General features: G+C 40.5%; 2 pseudogenes; both read left to right on the top strand.

The window, feature by feature from the left end:
• Positions 1-1,439: 1,439 nt before the first annotated feature.
• LOC128298390 (uncharacterized) lies at positions 1,440-1,988 on the top strand (annotated as a pseudogene).
• A 14,809-nt stretch (positions 1,989-16,797) lies between these two features.
• On the top strand, positions 16,798-24,578 carry LOC128298379 (uncharacterized; annotated as a pseudogene).
• The last annotated feature ends 2,494 nt before the right edge of the window (positions 24,579-27,072 follow it).

The raw sequence follows: 27,072 nt of genomic DNA, 5'->3' as shown, positions 1-27,072 counted from the left end.
CGTGTCTTTTAATTCCGTCATTCTTGCACCATGAATCGTCGTTCACGCACCTTCTTCGTCGTTGCGTCAAACCAATATGTCAACAGCGCAATGCCAGTTGGCGCAACTGAAAAATTGATAGGTATTTGTACTTTGTAATTTTAAAATTCATAATATTTACGCTAAGAATGTAGAAAAAAAAACAGATTCCTAACAACAATAAATTTGTTATTATTTATTTGTGATTAATATTTTTGTTTTAATTCATCTGAATACTAATATATATGTAGGGAACGATTCAAACGTCTAACAATAAAAATTCATATACTTTGTACTATTCTTTTAACATAATTCATTTTTTGTTTGTTTGTAATTGCTGCAACAAACAGTACCTTTTGCTAAACAATCCACATCTGTGTATCCAATATTCAACGTATAAATGCAAATTCTATAGTCTTTTAATTTAAGTATAACTAATCAATTTTCTTTTGAAAGTATGACCTCGTTTAGAACTCCGAAATAAATGGTTAACAATGGTGAAATAAATGAATTGGTTAACATTGGATTATTTCATTATTTATACATCTTGAGATGTATGACCACATATGATGAAAATAGCCTCCACAATCTGATGATGTTATAGAAGCTGCTCCTGTTTCGATCGCTTCTATTAATTCTGCTTCATTGGTGGGATTTGTTCGTCTTGTTGTACATTTCCATTTCGAAAATAAATTTTCAATTGGATTTAGAAATGGACTATTGCGTCCAGCAACAAAGGTCGCGTCCAGCGACCGCTTTTCTACCGCAAAGGCGACACTAATAGCTTCTTTTAACACTTTTATTCTAAAGGAGAGTGTATCTCTCGTGTTAGTTTAAGAGAGGGAATAGGGCGGTTAAAAAAACTTCTATCCTTTGCCTAAGCTGGTATCGAAAAAGACCCTAGCTGTCCCTGCGCGCTGCTTTTATCGGCATTCTCTCCCGTTTTCCCAGAACGGGAATACGTGAGAAGAGCGCACGATCCTGCTACGCGAGCGCCACCTAGCGTAAACCTACTGAACGGGCTGCTGTTGGTTCAAATGAACCGTTGTTCGCAACACTGGACCCCGGTGTTTTGAACTGTCAAAACACCATCTCGTGGTTCGATGTCAACAACAGCTATTTTCACTGCCGGGCGCTCTAAAACCTTTCCGTTTGCCAATTTTACGTGTACTCGCCGTATTTCTCCGTCTTTCGAAGGTACCGTCCGTACCACGCGTCCCTTCGGCCAGCATCCGCGCGGGAGGTTGTCGTCCACAATCAAGACTAGATCGTCTTCCTTCAAGGTTCGCTGCGTCTGGAACCACTTACTTCGTCTGGTAAGAGTCGGTAGATATGAGGCGACCCATCTGCGCCAGAAAACGTTCGCGTAAGCCTGTGATGCTTTCCAGTTGTTTCGTAGGCAAGCTGCTGAATCGTCTAAGATGCTTAGAGGTTTGGTCCCAGCCGACGATCCTAAAATAAAGTGGTTTGGAGTCAATGGTGCTTCTTCTTCATTTTCTACCGGAACCTGTGTAAGCGGTCTCGAGTTTACAATCATTTCGACCTCTATCAACCAGTTTGTAAACACCGCATCAGATGGAGTACGTGTAAAACGCATGTTGTTCAGCGTGTGCTTCACGGTTTGCACTAATCTCTCCCATGCCCCGCCAAAATGTGGGGCAGCCGGCGGGTTGAAGTTCCATTTCGTGTCCGGAAGGTGCATTACTTCAATCAGCTCGTTGGTGTTTATCTTGGCTATGGCTTCCTTCAGTTCTCGATTTGCACCTATGAAGTTGGTACCCTTATCCGAGTAGATCTCCAATGGGGTACCGCGCCGGGCGATGAAGTTTCTTAACGCGATTATGCAGGAGCTGGTTGACAGGCTGGATGCCACTTCGATGTGTATCGCTCGGATGGTTAAGCAGGTGAACAATACACCCCAGCGCTTTTCCTGTCTCCGTCCAACAGCGACGAGGAATGGTCCGAAGTAGTCGATTCCCGTAAATGAGAATGGTCTACAGAATGGAGAAAGACGGGCGGCGGGAAGCCCACTCATCATTGGCACCGTAGGTGTAGCGTTACGGATCTTGCACGTTGCGCAGTTGTTCCGTATCCTATGGCAAGCGCTTCTCAAAGCCGGAACGTCGAATTTTTGTCGTACTTCGTTCATCACGGTTTGATGATTTGCATGTTGGTACCGTCGATGATAATCATCGATAATCAGGTCCGTGAGGTGACCGGTTTTCGGCAGGATGATGGGCCGTTTCATTTCGTCACTGATGTGCTGGCAAGCATCGATGCGTCCGTGTAGCCGTATGACTCCATCTTCATCCAGGTAAGGGCTTCGCCTAAAAAGAGGACTACTTTTCTTAAGATTAATTCTTTTCGTTTTAGTGTCCGCCAGCCCCTCTTGCAGGATCCTATACTCATCTGGGTATTCCTGATACTGGGCTTGTATTAGAACTGTGCGTTCTGCTTGTTGCAACTCCAAGTGCGTTAGAGGTCCCTTGATACGCGACGCTTTTGGTTGGCGTGCGTTATTTATGAAACGCCAAACGTACGCAACTGCCCGTTGCAATCTTCTCCAGCGGGAAAATCGTTCGATGCTGATTACAGGATGCACAACCTGGTGAACTGTGATGGTTTGACGCATTTCTTCATCAGTCGATTGAACCTTCAGTGTCGGCATGTCCCACTCATCCTCGGGTTTCACTAAGAAACTAGGACCGTTAAACCAGTGGGTGAAAGTAGTGTGTGGGTCAAGGTTTGACCATTTTGTGCCCTCATCGGCGACGTTTAAAGTTGTAGGTACCCAATGCCACTCATTTAACGTAGAATTTTCCAAAATCTCTCCTACTCTGTGAGCTACATATATACTGTAGCGTCTATGGTCTGAATTGAGCCAACATAGCACATCTTTTGAATCCGTCCATAGGAATCGGCGATGAATTGGGATTCTATGTGCCTTCTCAATGATTTTAGCCAGACGTATGCCTAAAACGGCTGCTTGAAGTTCTAAACGAGGGATGGATATATACTTCAGAGGAGCTACTCTCGTTTTTCCACCGATTAAGGCTACTTCGCGTTGACCATTTGACTCGATTCTAAAATATGCAACTGCAGCATACCCATCTTTACCAGCATCGACGAATACATGTAATTGAGTGGTACAACTACTAAGGTCGGTGGTGATACGGTAACATCTTGGCACTGAAAGCTTTTGAAGCTCAGGTAGGCATGCGAGCCATTTCTTCCATTTGCATTCCAAGTTAGTAGGAATTTTCTCATCCCATCCTGTACCGGCGCGCCACACTTCTTGAAGCAACACTTTTAGAAACAGCATGAAGGCTCCGATCAAGCCAAGTGGATCGAAAATTGTCATTAGCACGCTTAAGAGTTGTCGCTTGGTTGGTATTATTTCTCCCTGTAAGACCTCTTGTCCTTTATTCGGCAATTTAAACTGGAAGGTGTCACTATGAGCATCCCACCACATGCCAAGTACTTTTTGCGTTGCAATTGATTGGTCTAGCGTCATATCTTTCATACGGTTTCCGTTACCTCCAACGGCTTGTAAAATTTCATTTTTGTTAGCCATCCAATTGTGTAGTTTAAAACCGCCTTGCGACTGGATGTAAGTTACTTCTTTCGCTAGCTTTATAGCTTCATCTAGTGTTTCTACACTTGTTAACATATCGTCGACGTAATGATCTGCCTTAATGCATTCGACGGCTAGGGGGAATTGTTCTGCATATCTATCAGCGTTTGCATTTTTTACGAATTGCGCGCAGCTGGGCGAACACGCTGCCCCAAAAGTCATTCTCATCATGACATATTCATCGGGTTCCTCTTGCGATGCATCGCTTTTCCACAAAAACCTTTGGCTGTTTTGATCTTCTTCGTTGATCAAAACCTGGTGGTACATTTCTTGTATGTCTGCTGCCATAGCGATTCTAAATTCTCTAAAGCGGCATAATACGGACGTTAATGGTGCTAGAAGATCGGGTCCGGTAAGGAGCATAGAGTTTAGAGATACTCCATTTACTGATGCTGCTGCGTCCCATACAATACGCACTTTGCCTGGTTTGTTTGGATTTACTACCGGGAAAATAGGTAGATACCACTTTCGAGGATGTGCTGTCTTTTTCTCTTGATCTGTGAGTTTTCTGATATAACCTTTCTTCACATGATCGGCTAATATCTGATCCATCTTTATTTTAATGTAAGTCTCCTTTGCCATTCGGCGTTCTAAACAGGTAAGTCGTTTCAAAGCCATCGAGCGATTATTGGGTAATTTGACATCATCGTAACGCCATAACAACGCGGTAACGTATCTTTCATTTACAAGTTTAGTGTTGTTTGTAAGTATTGCTATTGCTCTTTCTTCATTTTTAGAATTGGTACTCACGTGTTGCCTGTTGTACGGATCGTCAAGTGCAAAACCTCCTTTAAGTGCGGCGTCGATCTTCGTATCGATATTTTGGCATTCGCATATTTCAATCAAGTGGGCGGCTACTACCTTTGCGTTATCTGAAACTACCTGTGGAGAAATACTTCCGGAAATTGTCCATCCCAATCGAGTTTTTGTGGCGATGGGTTCATTTGCGGATCCTTCGACAGTCTTTAGTGGTACGGTAATGTGGTAATTATTCATACCTATCAGGAGCTTCGGTGGTGTATCTCGGTACGATGACAACGGGAGTGATGACAGGTGTTTGTAGGCTGCTCGTAGTTCATTCGGTTTAATCCGCTGTGCCGGCAAACCCAGTCGATGTACTGTCCGTACGGGTATCTCATACACGTGATCGTTGCCCCTGATGCCTGATATTCCAATACTCACATCCATTGACTTATTTTCATACCGATGCTGTCCTCCGGTCCACTTCAGGCAGAGCGGCCGCAAGGTTCCCGACACACCAAGCTCTTCCATCAGCGAATGCTCCATTAACGAAACTGAGGCGCCTTCGTCCAGCAAGGCTACCGTGTGTATCGTTTTATCTCCTGCGTGTAGCACGACTGGTACGTGTCTGAGCAGGACATCACTTTCCGCTGTGGTAGAGTGAGAGAAATTAGTGATTGCTTTACCTGAGACCGAATTAGAATTATGCAGCGTTGGATGGTGTCGCGCTGTACAATTGTCCTTTGCACAGACGCGGGATTCACGACACGGGTTCCGATGCCTTTTAAGACAATGTTTGCACCACGAGTTTTGTCTTATCAGGTTCCAGCGTTCCGTCACACTAATTTTGTTGTATGCATCACAATCAGCTGGGTTTCTGCATCCTTTGTCACAGGCACATCGTTGGTCTGGTTTCGGTTGTACCACGTGCGTGTTAACGCGCTTACGGCTTTCGGTGCTGGGGGAGGGAGGTGTTACATGAAGCGCTCCTTTTTTTATTATTTTAATCCACTTTCCGAACTCCTGTAACGTGGTCTGCGAAGTAGTTGCGCAGTGTATGCCCCATTGCAGTCGAACGTACGGTGGAAGCCGATCGACTAACTCCTGCAGCAAAGGTCCATCGAAACGATTTTCAACATCACTAGACCTTAGCGTTGCGCATATTTCTTCTACCGAAATAGCAAAGTCGATTAACGTGTCCAGTTTATCGCCCTTTGGAGGCGTTTGGCGTCTTACCTGGTCCAACAGGGTACTCACCACGATCTCTGGCCGACCGTACATCGATTTTAAAGTTTCGAGAACTTCTTTGAGGTTATCCTTTTCCCGAAGGCGGCACTGCACTGCTTTTAGCGCCTTGCCTTTTAACGCTTGTTGAAGGCGTATCGTATTTTCTCCATCGGTGAATCCGCAAAGCCGTGTAGTTTCGTTGTAACACGATTCAAACATAAGCCACTCGTCGGGATTGCCTGAGAATAAAGGCAATTTTCCTTTCACTGCCTGTCGGGTGGCAATTTGGCTCCTGCTAAGACCCTCATCATCGAACATAGAAAAAGGTTGTCGACCACTGGAACCACGTGCTTCGGCGCCATTGCTTTTCTCCATTCGCTGCACGAAGCTCCCTAACACCGATTCGAGCCGTTCTACGATACTAGGCTCCTCTCTCCGTTGATCGCGGCTCGACTCAAGCTCTTCCATCAGCCTATGGAAGCAGCGGCTGATTTCCTCGAGCTTAGCATTAGGTGTTTGTGCATCCGAATGCGCCACATGGTTTGGTGATGACGTAGCGGTTATCGGCATCGCACTTGCGGCAGGCTCCTCACTTCCTCGGGACACTTCTTCGTCGTGCGTTATTGCCGCGGGTTGGGCAAAATACACTGTCGGTGTGGCGATCGTAGACTCGTTGAATCCCTTTCTACCGACCACTGGTGTGCTAGGAGTGCACAAATTACATATCCATTCACGGCTGTGAACGGATTCGTCCTCGTTCACGCATTCGAGGTGATAATATCGGCAGCACTTATCACATGCGACGGCGTCATCCAAGTTCGCGCCATTGCAAATACTGCAAACTTGATCCATATTCTCTCACTCGCTTAACACTGCACTTCACTAACACTGTCTTTCTCTTGGAGTCCTTCCAACGAAGCCACGTGAAGATTCGATGTCCTACCGAAGACGTCACGCGTGGTTAGGAAATAGCGTAATTAATTCGCGAAGTGATTTAGAACGTTCAATAAAAGTTTTTTTTAAATTATTGCGTCCAGCAACAAAGGTCGCGTCCAGCGACCGCTTTTCTACCGCAAAGGCGACACTAATAGCTTCTTTTAACACTTTTATTCTAAAGGAGAGTGTATCTCTCGTGTTAGTTTAAGAGAGGGAATAGGGCGGTTAAAAAAACTTCTATCCTTTGCCTAAGCTGGTATCGAAAAAGACCCTAGCTGTCCCTGCGCGCTGCTTTTATCGGCATTCTCTCCCGTTTTCCCAGAACGGGAATACGTGAGAAGAGCGCACGATCCTGCTACGCGAGCGCCACCTAGCGTAAACCTACTGAACGGGCTGCTGTTGGTTCAAATGAACCGTTGTTCGCAACATGGACTATAGGGCGGCAAAAACATTACTTTAGTGTTTCCACCATTTTCCATCGCTTCTTTCACTTCCTTTGATTTGTGAAACGCTACATTGTCTAGTATCATTACCGATCTAGGAATGTTGTTTTGACTCAATTTATCTTTTAAGCCTGCTATAAATTCAATGAATAGCATCTTGTTAATCGCTCTATGTTTAACAACGTAATGCAAAATACCCTGTCTATTCATCGCACAAATGATCGATAAATTTCGGGATAGATAGATAGATTTCGATAAATAGCAGCTACATTTTGAATTGCAGGTGTTCCAACTTTTCATTTGCCTCTACTTTCTCGCATGCTTACATTAAAGCCGACCTCATCAATAAAAATAACCCCGGACTCCGAATATAAACCAAGCAATGATTGAAATTCACATGCATATGCTCTACGTATTTCGATAGTGCTGTCAACATTCCTACGTTCCGGTACTTTGTGCACTCGTTTTAATGTGTAGCTAAATCCTTTAATTGCACGAGCTACGGTGCTCGTAGAAACGTTTATGCCAAATTCCGCTTGAACTTTCTGGCCTAGTTTTTTCAATGAGATTGTGCAATCGTCATCTATCCATGATTGCAGTTTTGCAATTTGTTCGGTGGTAAGTTTTGTTTGTTTCGCTCCTCCTCTAGCATCTGCTTCTATCTTGCCAGTATTTTGGTATTTTTTTTATGATCGTTTGCACAGTTGTTCGTTTTATGTTGAACATTTGTGCAATAGTACAAATTCTGGTGCCATTGAGATACGCGTTCACCACTCGCTGTCTATCTGCATCACTTGTAAGAACATGAGATTTCTTCATTGGAAACATTTCGTCTGCAGCTGAATCACCTTCATTTTCAATCTCTATATCAATAGCAACTCCTGACATTGTGGTATATATCCTTACATAAATGAATATTGTAGTTCTGTAGTAAACATAAAACCGCAGCAAATTTTGAGAGAAACTTACTATTAACAGCAAAATACGAGGTACAATGCTACAGTACGCTTAACTGAATAAAAGCCCGGGAGAAACGTTGTAAACAATCTACCAATTTGGCAGTTGCGCCAACTGGCATTGCGCTGTTGACATATTGCTTTGACGCAACAACGAAGAAGGTGCGTGAACGACGATTCATGGTGCAAGAATGACGGAATTAAAAGACACGATGACGGTAGTGCTTGCAGCAACGACGATCAGGACCGGCAAACACTGTAAGCGATTCCGACCCGTGGGTGCAGCGAGTTCGGGTCGGAATCGGATTCAAGTAGGTGCAACAATTCCGGTTTTGTATGAATTTCATCAGTGTGAGAGGAGTACAAAATGATAGTTTATCCAGCATACAGGCTCAAATATAATGTTTTTTTTTGTTGTAATTTACATTTACGTTATAAGCATGAGTGACAATTTTATAAGCGATTTTCAAAATTTAGCCCAACGCTTAGAGGATTAAGCAATGTTTTCTTTCTTCTCTTTTGGAGTATTTCAATTTGTGTTTCTTTTGTAATTTAGTGCAAAGATTCCTTTTTATTTCATATTTGTTTATTAATGTTTCAGCCCATTAATGTAAAGATTAGAGAAAACAACGCTAACCTTTTTTGAGACCAATTTTATTCCGTTTCGAAGTACAAAACCAATCTGTCCCTTCCCAAGCGCACGCCGCTTATATAGCCCCTCATCCATTCATTCTCATACACTCGTTCTCATACATACACACTCATGCCTATCTCAATCACTCACGCCTCTCAAGTCACTCAGACGATTATTGATGAGCATCCTAACATCCCGACTTCACATTAATGTTTAAAAGCTTTCACTATGTTGCACTTTTAACACACCTTTTTAGTTTTTTTAAAATGTTTTGTCATCCAATACATTTATGCTTTGAATTATAATAACAAAAATCCCACTAATACCGTAAGTAAATAAATGTTCATTGTTTATTTAAGTTCAAATTTTCAACTTGTTATTGCAATATGGATTATAAATTTTGTTTTATAAACAACATTTCGTTCAATTTTTTAGGCAGCAGTTTGTTTCTCTTTTCAGTAACAATATTTCCTGCTTTAGAAAATATGCGTTCGCATGGCACTGATGTAGCTGGTATGCATAAAGTTTTTTGTACAATTTCTTACAGCTGGGGATGTAAACAATGTTTAGTTTTCCACCAGCTGAGTGGATCATCCATGCTGTTCATTCAAAATTTTCGGTAATAAAATGGGCAGTAATTGCCAAAAAACTAACTTGGTTTAAGTTGCTCCAACCATCGGCTGTGAGAGAAATAGCTTTTGCCTGAATGAGGTTATTTTTGACGGAAAGTAATGTTTTTTCATAAATTGTTGGCAATAAGGCGTTTGTTAATGTTTTTCTGCTAGGCAATTCATAAGTAGGTTGCAGTTTGTTTTACAAATAATCTAAAATACTTATCTTCTACCATACTATATGGATAGTATTCCTTGCACGTCATAATTAATAGCGTCTCGTCTAGGTCACGCTTCAACTCCGCGGCTCTAACCGCGCTGCTGTTTGCGAAGTAACGATGTATGCCAACTAATTCTGCCGATGTTGATGGGATGTTACTCGAGTTTTCCACGATGTTTCCCAATGGTTGATGCTCTTCTGTCCTTTTCGTAGGAATTGTCACGTGCTTCCTTTCAATATGGCGTTTTAAATTGGAAGTTGATCCGCCGCGATATGACAAGACTACATGACAATATCTGCACTTAGCTGTATTTTGTGCTCTCTCAAAATGTTGCCATACATCACTTGTTGTAGGAGGCATTATTAATAAGTTCCGTTCTATTAAGATTTGCGTTTATTATATATATCTAAAACGGATAACGAAATTATCGAAAATAACGAAACATTAGTTACTATACGTTGGATTATACCACAGAGCACTACGGTCACATATTTTTTTTTGTTTCGTTAGAACGGCCTGGCCGTATCGACCTCATCCTCTATTCATCATCCTCTATTTATACTAATTTTTACTACTCAAATCCGTTTCGAATTTCACTGTTGCCTGGCACTAGCTTTTAGTGCACATTGACACAAATTTCCAATTATAAGGAGACAAAAGTAGCTTACCGGTGTCAGTCGAAGTAAATATTTCAAAGGAGAAGATTTCCTGAAAACAGCAAGCCCTCAACAAAGATGCAGCAAAAAAGAAGAAAGGATGATCTACTAATAGCAAACTCTAAACGAAGAAGAAGGAAGAAAGGAACAAATATTGACCAACAAATATTATATCATTACGCAAAAGGTTACATTTACTTTCTGGGGGCTTGATGTCGCTATCAAACAAATCCTAATAGAAAGCAATGGCTATCCAAACGAACCACTTTTTAGTTTATCATTTTATCTAACATCATAGTGAAAGCTTTTAAACATTATTGGGCTTTCCCGGAATCGAAATCGTTGCACCTACTGAACCTACTTGGATCCGATTCCGACCCGAACCCGTTGCACCCACGGGTCGGAATCGATTCCGATGGGTTCGCACCAGACTCCGGGTCGGGTCGCAAAATGAATCGTATGACCCACCACTAATACAGACGTCAAATTTTGACACGAATCATTTGAAGGTTGGTGCTATATAAAAATAATATGCATTTAATACTAGCGGCGCCATCTATGTGTCAGACCGGGGACTTATCAGCCAACCTGTTACGTTATCATCTATGTTAGTAGCCAAATCATCCTCAACATACATAAAATTGTTGTTAGTGTTGTCACCGATACCACCACCATTGTTGTTAGTATTTACGGAATCGTCTGAAAATAGAATAAATTACAAGCAATTAATTGTGATGAAGCAAAACCATGAACATAGTTTCAATAATATATTTGAAATTAGGCTGTTAAAGTCACTATCATCTATATTCGTACAATGTATTAGAAGCCACCATATAAAAATGCTTAACAATAGAATATTTCGAAATTAGGAGTGGAATTGTTTACTACTTATTTGCATCTAACTAATATATGAATCTATGAATCGTAGAAAGACTAAATAAAAATAGCATTTCTGATACACTTCATACAATTTTAACACAGCGGACAACATTTAAACATCACATTTGTTGTACTCTTACGGCTCAGACACACGCTGAGAGCTCGAGCGAGGCGAGAGATCGCTCAGCCACCTAAATTTGACAGATACACGTTTCAAACGTCAAACGAAGCGGTCGGTTGTTTATTTATTTCATTCAGCCGGTAGTTGTTCAAATTCATCATTTCGTTTTATCTGTGTTTTGACGAATTAACTTTGTGAAGAACTTAGGAATAAAAGAGTTGCAATGGATTTAGATTCGGAGCTCGAAATTATTTTATCTGCACTAACGCTCATTTGCAAAATGTTAGCTCAAGAAAGAGAAAGAAATCGTCCAAGCCGCATAGTTTGGAGCCGTAGACTGTTGTACCGCCGCCAAGAATACGGAATTCGCCTCCTCAAATATATAACTGCCGAACCTGTTGATGTTACAATTAGAAACTTTCTGCGAATGTCCGAGGAGGATTTTGAGTATCTGCTCCTTCTTGTAACACCAAAAATTGTTCGCCAAACCACCGAAATGCGAATACCTGTAACCCCGCGCGAAAGGCTGTTGATTACTTTGCGGTATTTGGCTACTGGCGACAGTTATCATAGCTTCCAATATTTGTTCCGGGTAGGGAAATAATCAGTGTTGAATGACGGAAAATGGTAATACTTAAATGACGATCAAAAATTGTTTAATATAGGTTTCCCGGCAGCTAATTGGACGAATAATCCCTGAAGTTTGTGAGTGCTTGGTTGAAGCTTTACAGGATTATGTGAAAGTAAGTATATGTTTCATTTTGATTCTGTGTCTAATTTGTCTTGTTTCTATGTCTCGATACGAGCTACATGGATCTAGAGGACCAGTCCACCGAATGATACCTTAGCCACGAGCAGACCAATAAGGAGTCGCTGTTCCGACCTCTACAATTAATGTCTTCGATATGGCTCGAGAAAGTGAGTCTTTCATCAAACCATGGGATTAACATATCCAACCTCATATTTTTATTGTATTTGGCATTGTGTTATAATTCTTTTTTCATAGACAATTTTATAAATTGATATTAAAAAACACCTCCTACACATCTTCTAAATACTCCTCTACGTAAAGCTGTGGTGAAATGGTTTCGGGTTGAGTCGGCTCTTCTTCGTTCACATCCGGATATTCGGCAAGGAGTTGAACGATCCGAGATTCAATTTCACTTCTTTGTCGAGGATATTTTCGCCGGAGTGTCTCAGAGACATATTTCGAAAAAGTGTCCGTTTCTTTTTGTAACCGTGAAACATGTCCTTTCATAACAGCACTCGTTATTTCGATCAGTTCCGATAGTTGTCGTTGGCGATTTTTATTTTCCATTCGTGCTACACGCGCCCGTTTTGCTGCCAGACTTGTGCATGGAATGGGTTCTACGGCAGAAGTGTCGGGTTCGGTGTTTCGAACTGGTTCTTCGACAGTTGGTTGATTTTGTGTTGGTGTTTCCTAAAATAAGGCACAGAATAACAAAATTAGTCATTTACATATTTACATAGCATGCCACCAGTAAAAGAAATTCACATAAGAGAGATTGAAAGAGAGTGAGTTCGAGGGTTCGAGAGTGTAGAGTACAATGCCTTTCAAATGTTTGCAGTCACATTTACACACATCCTTTATTTGTACATCCACTCTTCTTGCTGTTCGTTAATTTACACATTATTATTATTTATTATTATTCAATGGACATATGTCTAATTGAACCTGAGTTCCAAAAATTTTACATTTTAACAATGTTAAGTTAATTATATCCTATTCGTCCACGTTAGTAAACAGTTGACTCATTTTTTAGTATTCTTCCTACAGTATATTCATTTTAATTTTGTCTTTTGAATTTCTAGTTGCCAAATGATGTTCAATCTTGGAAGGAAATTGCCACAGGATTTGAAACTAAATACAACTTTCCACACGCGATAGGTGCTATAGATGGAAAGCATGTAAGAATACGTTCCCCAAATAGAAGTGGCTCCCAATACTACAATTACAAAGGGTTCTTCAGTTTGGTTTTATTAGCAATTGTAGATGCAAACGGTAATTTTATGTATGCTGACGTTGGAGGAAAAGGTGGTATTTCTGATGGAGGAATATTTCATAATAGCCGCATATACACTCAACTCGAAAATAAAGCGTTGAATATTCCGGAACCAGAAATTTTAGCTATACCATATACACTAAAAGTTCCGTATATGTTGTTAGGGGACAAAGCGTTTGCTTTGTCAAATTATTGCATCAGGCCATACGGAGGACCCAATCCAGCAGGATCCTTAAAGCGGATTTTTAATACGCGACACACGCGAGCTAGATTCATTGTTGAACAAACGTTTGGTATTTTGAGCAATGTATTTAGAGTTTTCCACACGTCCATGCATGTGCAACCAAGAGTAGCGAAAAAAATTGTGTTGTGCACAGTTTATCTGCACAATTTCTTACGCAGAAGGAATAATTCATGGCGCAGAAGAGTTATCACCAGAAATAATCCCTCTCGCGAAAGAAACTTTCTGCCCTTGGAACCCATTCCGGTGCGAGGAACATTACGGATGGCAAAAATTCGTGAGCATATAGCGCACGATATATTTTATAACAGAATGTAGTCTAACAGAATGTGTGTCTAGGAATTCTTGCCAAATTTACATTTAAGTGACAGGATTGATAGCGGATGAAAAAAACTCAGGGCCTTTGCTGCCACAAATGGTCTGAACCAAAGAGATAGGGTGCTTGCTGTGTTGCTGTTGCCCTACACAGCGATTTTCTACTACGCAGTATCATTTTTTATGTTCCTATATTTAGGTATATATTAGGTGTTATTAGGGCATATATTAGAAATATGTTCCGTAACCAAATATGAAATAAATGAAACTTATCGCTATACAAATTTTAGTTGGAGGCGACGCATAACGTTCCATGGATCTTTTTTTTTGTGTGGAGCATTTGTGATTCCACATCTCTTTTTTAAACTTCTTTCTTTCGCTAGGCCTTCTATGATCCCTTCGCCAACAATTTATTTTTCCATGCATACTATGGTTTTACCAAATGGATGTTTTTACGTAGTTTATATCGACGTCCACAGACGCGCAATTTGAGAATGTTTTCAGTTGTTGTCCTTGGGTATTTACGCGTTTTCTAACAGTTTGCGTTCGGATTCTTTACAACATTTTCAAAAAGATTTTAATTTTGGTCGGTAATACAGGGTGAACGGTTTCTAAAACGAAAAAACTGGTGCAAAATCCTTTTCGAGCCGTACCCCTGTACGCAGGACTCACTTTTTTTTCTTCTATCGGCACAACAATCTTAAGAGGTTTCTTAAGAGGGGCCTGACATTTCTGACTTTCTGTGACTTTATTTACCCGTAGCTGAATATACAGTCCAAAGTACGGGGGATTGGTCCTGGATGACATTTTGGTCCCGGTCCGTTCGTGTGAAGACCGGCGCTGCTACACCATCATGCCACCGGGCCGACCGATGGCTTCTAAGTGCCAAGTGAGGGCAGGACACACTATCCTGATTCATATAAATTAAAGAAGAACGGCCACTGATCCCACAAAGGTAGCAGCATACAAAAGGATGCATCTATAAAGGTATTTAAGAAGCTGTTTTACTGCTCATTCGCTGCAATTCTTCAAACTTTTACTATCAGATTAACGAGAGTGTTTCATGAGCAGTTGCTGTGGTTGTTGTGCTCTATTCTACTTCTCTGTTTATATAGAGGAAATTTTTATCAAACCAGACAACGAAGAATCTGGAGACATAGAATTTTGTGGAGTTAAGTCCCAATGGTCAAGACGCAATGAAAAGCAAATAGACAAAGTATGTAATATCGCCATAAACTTCAAGAATTTTAAATTCTTAAGCTCTTAAGCTTAAAACTTAAGCTCGCTAAAATCATTGGCAACAATCGTCAGTTCAAATCACATCAGCCAAGAGAACTTACTTTCATTATCATCTTGATCATTGTACTTCACCGGATATTTCGGGTTGTGATAGCAGAATTGTTACCGTCTATGTTTGGAGTTTTTACGAAATAAAAAGAATTTTAGTAGGGTAAACATTTTTTTTTTTTAGATTTTCAGTGTTTCAATAATCCATTACACAAGCTAAGCACAACATCAAGAGATTTCCTGGGAACGAGGGCTTGGTCCGGATGCAAGTTTGCACCGGTACTATCGAATGAAGACTGGCGCCGTTACCAAATACACTAACAGGCACATCTGATAAAATGGCACCATATGAAATCTAAACATGTATGTGCCTGTTACTGGAAAGGCATGACTCAAATATACTGTATCGGTGGGAGAAGTCAGATAAAATCATTGGTAATCAGTGGTACCTGTAAGCATAGTAAGCAACAGTGGATATAATCTGACGTAAGAATGTTATAAAGTGCTTAAGTGTAATTTGGAAAACACATGTTAAAATGATATGTTGTATATGAGTTTCACAGTCCAAGTGGGAGCTGAACGCAAACAGGACGTGTGTTATATTTTTACGATACATTTCAATCGTGATAACTGACCAAGGTCCGGGACTAATCAACAACAATGTCTAAATATCTAAAACACGACGCTAGATATCCAGATCAGACAAATGGCTATCTCAGACTAAGAGACGAAGCCGCTAAGGGCTCATTCAATTATTACGTAACGCTGATAGGGGGGGAGGGGGTCAGTAGCAGCGTTACGATTTGTTACATAGGGGGGAGGGAGGGTTTAACTTTTTGTTACGTAACATATAATAAGATTATAGCAATACGGCCTGGCCGTTCCAGAGTAAATAAATAAAAATAAATATAATAAGATTATACTTAGATTCCCGCTTCATAGTCTTTGTACGGAAAATTAACTTATTTTAGGGATTTTTATACAAACTCCATATTACCTATCTACTTTTCGATTATTTAAAGGTCAAGATTCTTGGTATCTTTTGATACCCACTCATTGATGACTTCTGATGTCCACTCAGATGGTGATTATGGAATCCTGTGTGTTGTAGTGGATCCAGTTTGGATCCATTGTCATATAGCAAGCATCGTCGACTCTTAAAACTTACATTGAGCTTGAAGAGCTCTAAACAGATTCAGAATGATGCATCCAAGTTATCCATTATCGTAAAGAGCTTCATACAATCATACATCAATCATTAACCATACATCAGTTAGTTATTCGATATCATTTAGTGTTCGGAAGTTCATTTACGGTATAATGAATAACTTTTGCCAACTAGAACGTGCAACATCGTGATCGGTGCTTGTATGGTCGTTTTCGAATTCAGCATACCGGCTAAAATTGTTGGGTCGTCTATTCTGCTGTACGACTGTAGGTTCGCCGTACAACTCATAGAGCTCATCATTGTAGCGGCTCCATTATCCTTCCACACATACGGGGCCAAAAAAACTTCTGGGCATCTTCCTCTCGAACTCGGCTAAGTCAGTTTTGGACAAAGTCCATGTCTCACTGGCGTATGTAAGTATTAGAGCTATATAAGTTCTATATGCACCCAGCTTCGTACATGTCATGTATGGCATCCACGAGATATGAGTCGTTGTCAATGAGCGACAATTAGAAACGGACTCTAGGAGGCCGTGCTTTTCACTTTAGTATTATGCGTATCGAAGTAACCTTCAGTATTGTAAGTTGCATGAAATATAGTAGTTGGCTTAAGAGAATACACAACATTTTGGTGTCAGAAGTGAGATTTCCTCGAAAAGTACAGTGAAAAGGAAGTGAGAATCAGAATGGCCCAGCTAGATCAAGCATCCATGGCACAGTTTTCCATAATGATCGCGGAAGCTCTAAAGTCCGCCCTGGGCACCGCCAACGGACCGGCAAATCGAGACAACGCTGCTCATACGCCGAAGTTGCCAACATTCTCACACCCACCGTTTATTGCAGCTGATGGATCCACGGTAGAAGACTACTTCAACCGATTTAAATGGGGTCTTAAACTCAGCAACATTCCCGTCAGCAAATATGCCGACTACGCTCGTGTACATATGGGAACCGAACTGAACAACGCTTTCAAGTTTCTCGTTACCACAAGACAACCGGAAGAAATTTCATATTCAGAGCTGCGGACGACGCTTCAAAACCACTTCGATAGTAAGAAAAACAAGTTTGTCGAGAGTGTAAAGTTCCGGAATATTCTACAGCAAAAGGGCGAAACAATCTCGCAATTCGTCCTTCGACTCAAACAACGCGCAGCCTACTGTGAGTATGACGATTTTCTCGACCGAATGTTGATTGAACAAATGCTACACGGAATGGAAGCACGCGATATTTGTGACGAAGTCATCGCTAAAAATCCGGATAGGTTCCAAGAAGCTTTGGATATTGCTCTAACGCTTGAAACAACGCGCAACACGGTTTGGGATATCTCCACAGCAACAACGATAACACTAAGCGAAGGTACAAATAAGCCTAAACCAAAAATAAGATAAACCTAAAAATAGACGGAAAAAATACCGAGATGGAATTAGACACCGGAGCCCCTTGCGGTATTATAGGTGAAACCACGTTGAAAGCAATGAAAGCACAATATTCTCTACTACCAACAGACAGACAATTCACCAGCTACACTGGTCATCGCATTAATTGTCTGGGCCGCTTGCCTGTGGACGTATCCGTTGGTTCTGTAACTCGAAGATTGAATCTGTACATGGTATCTGGAAAAAACGATTCTCTTTTTGGGCGTGAGTGGATCGCTCACTTCGTGGATCAGATCGACCTGGCTAATATGATAGCTTCGAGCACACCCATCCACGACATCGCTAGCTATAAGCTAACACAAGACCGCGAATCACTGTTAACTACATTGCTAGACAGTTTCGTCGGTATCTTTAGTGATGTAGCAGGCAAACTAATCGGGCCGCCTGCTTCTGTTCATCTCAAACCGGGTGCAACGCCGATATTCGCTAAAGCACGTGATGTTCCGCTTGCATTACGCGACAGATACTCAGCCGAAATTGAGAAGAAACTTCAATCGGGTTTTATGAGAAAGTGGAATTTTCCGAGTGGGCTTCGCCGACCCATTTTGTTGCGAAGAAAACGGAAACCTTCGAATCACCGGAAACTACAAGCCTACGGTAAATCCAAGAATGATTATCGACGAACACCCAATCCCGAAAGTGGAGACTATTTTCAACAGCATGAAAGGAGCCACTCTGTTCTGTCACCTAGACATAACAGATGCATACACACACTTGTCAATTGCTGAAGAGTTCAGCAAAATTCTCACATTAAATACTATTACACACGGACTCATATGGCCAAAACGAGCAGTGTATGGAGCAGCAAACATTCCCGACATTTGGCAAAGACGCATGGAAACAGTTCTGCAAGGTTTGAAAAATGTTGTAAGTTTCTTCGATGACATTATCGTTTTCGCTGCGGATTACGATGAACTTCTAGTAGCCCTTATTTCAAAATTAAGCAGACTGCAACAGAGTGGACTGAAGCTCAATCGCTCAAAATGCGTCTTCGCTGTGCCATCGCTCGAATGTTTGGGACATCGTATCGATCACGAAGGTTTGCATAAATCTAGTAAGCACATTGAAGCTGTAAGAGATGCTCCAAGACCATCAACGCCAGAAGAGCTCCAACTTTTTCTGGGAAAAGCTACTTATTACTCCGCATTCATTCCGAATCTGTCGTCACGAACAAAAGTGCTGCGAAACATGTTACAAGAGGGCAATTTCATATGGACATCCGAAACGGATAAAGCCTACCGTGATCTCAAGCAAATATTGATTTCGCCACAGGTACTTATGCAATATGATCCAACCCTTCCTCTAATTTTAGCTACTGATGCCAGCAAATCAGGTTTGGGTGCAGTGCTTTCACACCGTTTAAGTAACGGAACTGAACGACCAATCGCCTACGCCAGCCACAGCATGTCACCAACCGAACAGCGATATCCTATTATCGACAAGGAAGCGCTCGCAATCGTTTGGGCAATTAAAAGATTCTTCCATTACTTATACGCACGCAAATTCACCCTGATAACCGATCATAAACCTTTGACACAGATCTTTCATCCAGAAAAATCATTGCCGATTCTATGCATCAGTCGTATGGTAAATTACGCAGATTATCTGTCACACTTCAATTTTACCATAGAGTATAGACCAACTTCCCAAAACACGAATGCCGATTACTGTTCCCGTATCCCGTGCACGCCCACGAAATCTGATGTGAATAGCCTTTCTCTGTACAAGGGAGGAAACCCTCATGATGAATTTGAAGATTTCATGCTACATCAGATTCAGCAGCTGCCAATACGAGCGGAACATATCGCGATGGAGACACGCAAAGACCCTCACCTCGGGAGAATAATTCAGGACCTCGAATTAGGACTAAACCTTGAACACGCAGGTTATAAAGCTCCGGAAGATAAGTATACCATGGTAGCAAATTGTCTTTTGTTCGAGCACCGAGTGGTTATCCCAACCACTCTTCGTCCAGCAATCTTGAGTGATCTCCACACTGCGCACATCGGGATGGTCAAAATTAAAACAAGCATTGGCACGTTCTTATGTCTACTGGCCAGGCATAGATATGGACATCGAACGAGCAGTCAAATCACGCAGCAAATGCGCACGACAAGCAACACTACCGCCGAAGTTCAGCAGCCACCACTGGGAATATCCGAAAACTCCATGGGAGAGAGTTCACATTGACTATGCTGGACCTGTATCAGGAACAATGTTACTAATCGTCGTTGACGCTTACAGCAAGTGGGTTGAGGTAAAAACAACGCACTCAACAACAACCGCTGCAACTATCAATCTATTGGATGAATTGTTTACTGCATATGGAGCGCCAATAACAGTTGTGTCAGATAACGGTACCCAATTCATCTCCACAGAATTCAAGATGTTTCTGCAACAAAGTGGTGTGAAATTCCATAAGCTATCTGCTCCATACCATCCGGCAACCAATGGACAGGCAGAACGCTACGTCCAAACTGTCAAAAGAGCATTAAAAGCGATGAGGACTACAAGCAGTAACTTACAGACAAATATCAATAGCTTTTTGCAACAGTATCGCAAAGTACCGAATACGGAAACAGGAGAATCGCCTGCGAAGATGTTCTTAGGTCGAAACATAAGAACTCGAATCGATCTAGTGCGACCACGAGATCCACACTCTAGACTCACTGAGAAACAGCAGACCCGATTCGAACCGACATATCGTTTTTTCCGTCCCGGTCAGCAAGTCTACTGTTTGTCTGGTAACGTTAGGATGGACAAGTGGTGATCTACACTACGACGTCCTCTTTCAAGGAAGACATCTAAAACGTCATATTGATCAAATGAGATCTTTCCTGGGCAACAATCAACCAACAAGTGTATCAAACGAACCTGAGACCACCAGAGCAAATCCACGCAGACATTATTACAACACACAATCACAACACAATCACAACGCAGTGAAGAAGTATCTTCAGATGGGACGGAATCATCCGATTCTCAATATGCGACGCCTGTCAGCAGTCCCGAACGAAATGCATCCCCTGTATTACGTCGCAGTGATCGCGTACGCCGCCCACCAATTAGATACTCCCCATAGAGCCTCTCTAAGAAGGGAGGAAATGTCATGTAGCGACAATTAGAAACGGACTCTAGGAGGCCGTGCTTTTCACTTTGGTATTACGCGTATCAAAGTAACGTTCAGTATTGTAAGTTGCATGGAATATAGTAGTTGGCATAAGAGAAAGCACAACAGTACAACTGAATTATTCACTAAATCTACTTTACCAACAAATGTATTTATACTTTCGTTATTTTTTAAATCCTTTAAATCTGTATTTTATCAAAAAATAAATTAGTTAAAAAAGAGAATGAATAATGAGAATTAACAGAAAACAACTACGCAAAAGAAAGGTTGCTGGATAAATAAGAAAGGAATAGTACTGATAAATAATTTACGTGCGAATTCTTGTTCTTAATAGATTACATCGATTCGTCATGTAATGTGAACTTTAAAACGAGCTTCTTAAGCTTCTCTCAGTGGACGATTAGAGAATGAATCCTTCGTTTGGGATCTGTGGTGTTAAAGACTTTTTTACGAAGCGTCTTCCAGAAATTACCATCTTTTACCATGTTTTTTTCTGCGCAGGGTTCAAAGGCGAATGTTAGTGGCGAAACGTCGTATGCCCATTTGTGTTTTTCCAAGCAATCTGTATCTGTAAGCAATGAGTATCGTTTGTGATTTTATCATTTATCCGCGAAAACATTGAACTCTGAAATTTAACTTTGTAATGTTCACATAAAGTCTTTTATGTGAATCATATTATTCACTTTTTGTGCGTTAAAAATAATAGTTATCGTTACCATAACGATATAAATAATTTTAAACTTATATACACTAGACTTATGTTATAGATTCTTAACACGTTCAGCGCCGCGTCACCAAAATTTAAGTGATGCTCTATGGAAAAAGTCGTGAACGTTTTTGACACGGCGCTCCAAGTTCCATGTTCTTCTCTTGTGAAAAATGTTCACTTTGTTTTTTCTGTTGGTATGTTTTCTAGTACGGTAATTCTGTTTATAAGATAAGTTAAATAAGCTATATCCTAGTAAGTATAAACTACTTCCAAAGTATCCTAGAAGACCATTTATGAACCCTCACTAGTATAGATTCGCATCAAATATAACAACGATGAAAGGTCCGCAGGTACTGGGTATCCTGCTGTTCTGCAAGGTTATTCGGGATACAGGGTAAAATTTCCGGAGCTCGGGGGTCACACTTAGTTTTCAATACCTTAACTCATTCCCGCCGCCAATGGTTACCGCCTGGCAATAATATGCAAATACGGGAATTTGTTTTACAAAAAAAAAAACAAATAAACTTTGATCATGGCCCCACTATAGTAACTATTTCGATGTTTGGCATGGCGTTGAACGTGCTCACATTAGAATGTTCTGCACTCGGGTAACATAGGCCATTTACCAACCACGTATTTCTTTTGGCTCATCCGTTCTGGTAGATTTTTCGTGATGCCAACATCGTTAGCTCTGAGTTCCAGCCGTGGTTCGCTTTATTTGTTCTCCGTGATGGTGTGAAGGCCACTAAATATCAATAAATAGACAAACATATGCTTACGGTTCTGTACACTGTGGTCTTCAAAGTACTAAACTTTTTATCCATTGTAATCTCTGAAATGTATCGAAATCCTTGCATTAAATCATATTGTAATATATATTTACGAGCATTTCACATCGTTAAACGGGATACAAACATTAGCTTTGCTTTAATATACGCACTAACTGTTTTCAGCGACAACACAATTTAGTAATGACCGAAACGTACAGCGAATGAAAACATAAACAAACAACCGACCGCCATTTTGCTTAAGGGTTTCGTTTGGCGTTTGAAGCGTGTATCTTTCAAATTCCGAGGCTGAGCGATCTCTCGCCTCGCTCGAGCTCTCAGCGTGTGTCTGAGCCATTACAAGTTGATCACCAAATCAACCCTATAAAATGTTTTCATTGTGCAACATACTTATGTTGGGTAACAACACTGCTTTGGACTACATCAATCCATTATTGCATAGTTTGTGTACGGGTTTTGTTTTCAAAACTATTTACATTTGAGGACCTAATGGCATCTTTCATAAAACACCGGTCAATTTACCGATTCTTTTAATTACCATTTTAAACACATTTTACAGCCACCAGCAAATCGCGTGGCAGTCAGCGGATTGTAGTGTGTATCCTAACTAATTTCTTTTCCGTGCGTACGAAGGAATGCAACACACTGAATGCCTGCTGAATAACTAAAAGTAGTTACGGAATGTTTCGTCGTTTTTCAAATCGGCCGCATTTCCTACGATGTGAAAGCATTTTATATAGATGAAGCATACCGCTTGACACATCTGGCCAAGGAATTTCAATGCATCCATCCGGTCTGGTTGTAAAGGTTAGCTGGGTCCATTCGGCCTCAGTTTGTCGCTCCAATTCCTCCAAATTACGCTTTCTTCGCCGGTAAATATTGTTGTCAAAGCTCGAAGTCATTATAATAATCAAAAAAAGAGAGCACCTTTTAACAAATGATAGAAATAGTTATGAATATGTGCACTAAAATCACTGCTTAATCACTACACAAGCACATTCCACAACACTAGCCGGCATCGCGAAAGAAATCGGTTAAAATTAACCGTCGTCAAAATTTTAACAAATTTGGTAAAAACTACTCGCCATTGGCATCGCGAACGAGTGAACTCGCAGTCGTCAAAATTGACGATGACGTTTACCTCGAGCAGATTTGGAACTGTTAAATGTGTGTGTGTTTGTGTGAATACATTTGATGTTCTGACGTTAATTTATGGTCGTTTCGTTGTGTTGTAGTAAAAATGAACATTTTACCCTTAATTTTTGCTGCCGAAGCTACAGATACGTATGTGGATTTGGCGGTATATCGCAGACAATTGCGTAAAAACTTGGACCCTATGAGTTTATTGAATACAGCGTAAGTTATTCAATATGAAGCCGTGTGGTGTGTGGTATGGTGCGCTATCAAATCTTCTCTCTATTTTTCAGATTCAAACGTAACTTCCGCCTGAACAAAACCTTGTTCAATCACGTTTTGCAGATGATTGAATCGCAAATCACACCACATTACAACAAAGGACTTTCGGCAAAGGAGAAGTTAGCGGCAACGTTGAAGTTTTTGGCTCAAGGGTCTTACCAACAAGGTGTTGGTAATGATTTCACCGTACCGATGGCACAGTCGACCTTTTCGGAAGTCTTAGATGAGACTTTGCGAGCAATGGAGAAGGAATTGGCACGGTACATTTCGTTGGAAATGACGGAAAACGAAAAGAGCGATGCCGTAAATTACTTCTACCAGAAATCAGGTATCAATGGCGTTGTAATGTGCGTCGATGGTTCCCATGTGAGAATTCTTGCTCCTCACGACAATCCTGCGGCTTACTACAATAGGAAAGGATATTGCAGTTTAAACGTGTTGATGGTAAGTTAAGCATTTTTTTTTAATGTATATAAAAGATGATCAACAAAAATTGTTTTGCAGATATGCGACAACAGAAAACTTATTAGATTCGTCGATGCAAGATTCAGTGGCTCCAACCATGATTCTTGCATTTTTAGCATGAGCCCAGCATATGGTTTTTTTGAACAGAAGTGGAGAAACGGTGATAGAATGTTTAAATTATTGGGTTTGTTTCAATGTTAATAGCACATGAATTAAACTATTACTAACATATTTAATATCTATCTCTTCTAAGGTGATTCTGCGTATCCTGCCAAGCCTTGGCTAATAAAGCCACACAGAAATGCACAGCCCCAATTCACCAGAGGCAAATTTCAATCAGCGGCTTTCGAAAGCTCGAACTGTGATTGAAAATACGTTTGGTGTCCTGAAAGGAAAATTCAGATGCATCCTTGGTGAAAGGCTGTTACGATATGCGCCATCTAAATGTGCGCGTATTATAAACGTCTGCTGTGCCTTGCACAATCTCTGCATTATTTATAACATGCCAGAAGAGATTTTGTAGATATAGATGAATGCACCACTGTCGAATGAGCGGACTGACGAATATTATGCTTAGAATATTATGCTTAGTATTTTTTATGCTTAGTATTTTTGCTTTTTACGTATTTTTGTATTTTTATGTTTTTATGCTTAGTATTTTTTAGTATTTTTTGCTTAGTATGTATCTAGTTTTGTATGTACGCTTGTTTCATGTAAATTAAAAAATATAAATGTTCGAATAAAGGTTTATACGACTACTAATTTGTATTAAAGGTTTTAAATTTATCATTTTACTTCATATGTACGCATATATTAATGCATTAAGATTCATTAAAGAAATTCATTAAAGATATATAGTTTAAATTAGCATTAAACCATTCAGTATCACCCGTAAATTATTAATTATTAAGTATATTCATGTAAATTAAGTATAGACAAAAAGATAAAAAAAACAAATTAACGTTTTTAGTAAATTAATGTGGGACAGAAACATCAGGTTTTTTTTAGAAAAGCCAAAATCTCTTGTTGAAATTGCAACGTGCCATTCACGTATGTTTCGTGCAACTCATTAAATCTTTGTAGGTTTTGTATGATCCGCTCGTTTTGCTGGATGACCGTTTGCGTGAAGTCCTGGTTTATATTTATTGGTTGTGGTCCTTTTTCTGTGGTTGTTTTCTGATTTTCTTGTAGCTTTTGGTCTGGAGTGTTGTTCTGTTCTTGGTTATCTGTTGTGATGATGGGTGGATCCTGAATTGCATGTGCAGTTTTTTTTGGTGGTGGTTCGTGACTTTCGGGAGTGCTGGATGGTCCCGGTTGCTGTTCTGTTTGTTCTATTTCTATTAAAGCAGGAACTCCAATACAAATTGAATCAGGTACAGCTGCAAGACTTTTGTCCAAATTTGAAATCGCCAAAACGCGTTCGTCGAAATCATCGATGGTTTGAAATTTTGCCACTCCTCCTCACTTGTCTGATGACTGTGAGGGAATACTGTTGGGCAGTTGTAGAGAAACCACATTTGTGTTGTCCATGCCTTATGTTTCGGGTCATTGTCCTGGTAGAACGCATAATTGTTTGCTATCCCCAAATGTTCAACACTTGGCTGAATATTTTCCTTCAGTATGTTGATATAATATGCGGCATCCATGTTTCCACGTATTACGTGTGATGTTCCAACCCCTTGTACTGCCATACAACCCCACAGCATGATGGAACCTCCGCAATGTTTACAAGTTTTAATGGTACATTTTCCATCGTATGCTTCACCAGGTTTTCTCCAAACGTAACGACGGCCATCAGATTCAAAAAGGTTAATTTTTGTCTCGACCGTGAACAAAACCTGTTAAAAACAATCATAACATACATAAAAGCAATAAAAAAAATGTTTTTAATAAAATACTCTTATTCTCTTTGATCAAAACGCTATATCTTTATCGATATACTTTTTGGCAAACTCGAGCCGGAGCACCCTAATCTTTTCTGATATGACTGGTTTTTATTTGTCACTCTACCGAACAAATTATGGTTTCTCAGGTATCGCCGCATTGTTGAAGAATCTAAGTCAACATTCCGAATATCTTTAAGGTGCTTTTAAAGCTCAGTAGAGGTCAAGAAAGGGATGGATCTGATTTTCCACAGTAAGTGTCGTTCATCTCTATCATTAACTTTTCGTTTCGATTGATTTGAATTCTTTTTGTTGGCGATTCTACCATCTGTTTTGTACCGTTTGATTATATCGTGTATTGTAGACTTGCTTATATTGGTGATTGCACTGATTTCTCTGACGCTTTTTCTTTTTTCATTTTAGAAATAACAATTTTTCGAACTTCAACAGATGTTTGCTTTGTCATTTTAAACTTGTGTTGAAGCTTAACAACTTTCTGATAACAGATAACTTACTGAAAGCAGAGACACATTCTAGTGTGTTTTTGTCACAATTTGCCCATTTTTTACAAAAATTCCTAGTAAATCGAAGTGTCTGACTTTAAATGTCCAGCGCAAAAAGAAGACTTTTTTCAATTCTTACCTCCTATTTTCGTAAGCAATAGCATTCTTGGCAATCTTTGTTCATAAACGTGCAGGGGGAAAAAGAGAGAATTCCGCTGTAAAGTATTCGTGACCGTTGGTAATTGTAGGATAGCGATAAACGCATCACAAAGTGAGAACAGTGTCCGATTTTGAATACACAGTACTGTAACTGTGTTAGATCGACTATGCGATCATTCCAGCTATATACTTTGTTCCAGCGAATTGTCTTCATTTCCCAGTACGGGAACCGCCTGCGAACAAAAGTTGGATGGCTTAATTTGCACGACATATATGCACGTAAGTATTGTAGGTACCTACTATGGTTTGCTCCAGGAAAAAGCTCATTTGGCTTGGCAGCAGCAAACAATCCTGCTCAGCTCCTGTGTAGGTCGCACTGCTCGCACTGCACTGCTGGCTGATAGTTGTAGTATCTGAAACGATATACAAAAAGCATAATATATTCCCCGCAGTAATACTCCAGCCAGCACCA

The sequence above is a fragment of the Anopheles moucheti genome, chromosome 2 (genome assembly GCF_943734755.1).
Source record: "Anopheles moucheti chromosome 2, idAnoMoucSN_F20_07, whole genome shotgun sequence".
NCBI lineage: Eukaryota > Metazoa > Arthropoda > Insecta > Diptera > Culicidae > Anopheles > Anopheles moucheti.
This window is presented reverse-complemented; position numbering and strand designations above follow the sequence as displayed.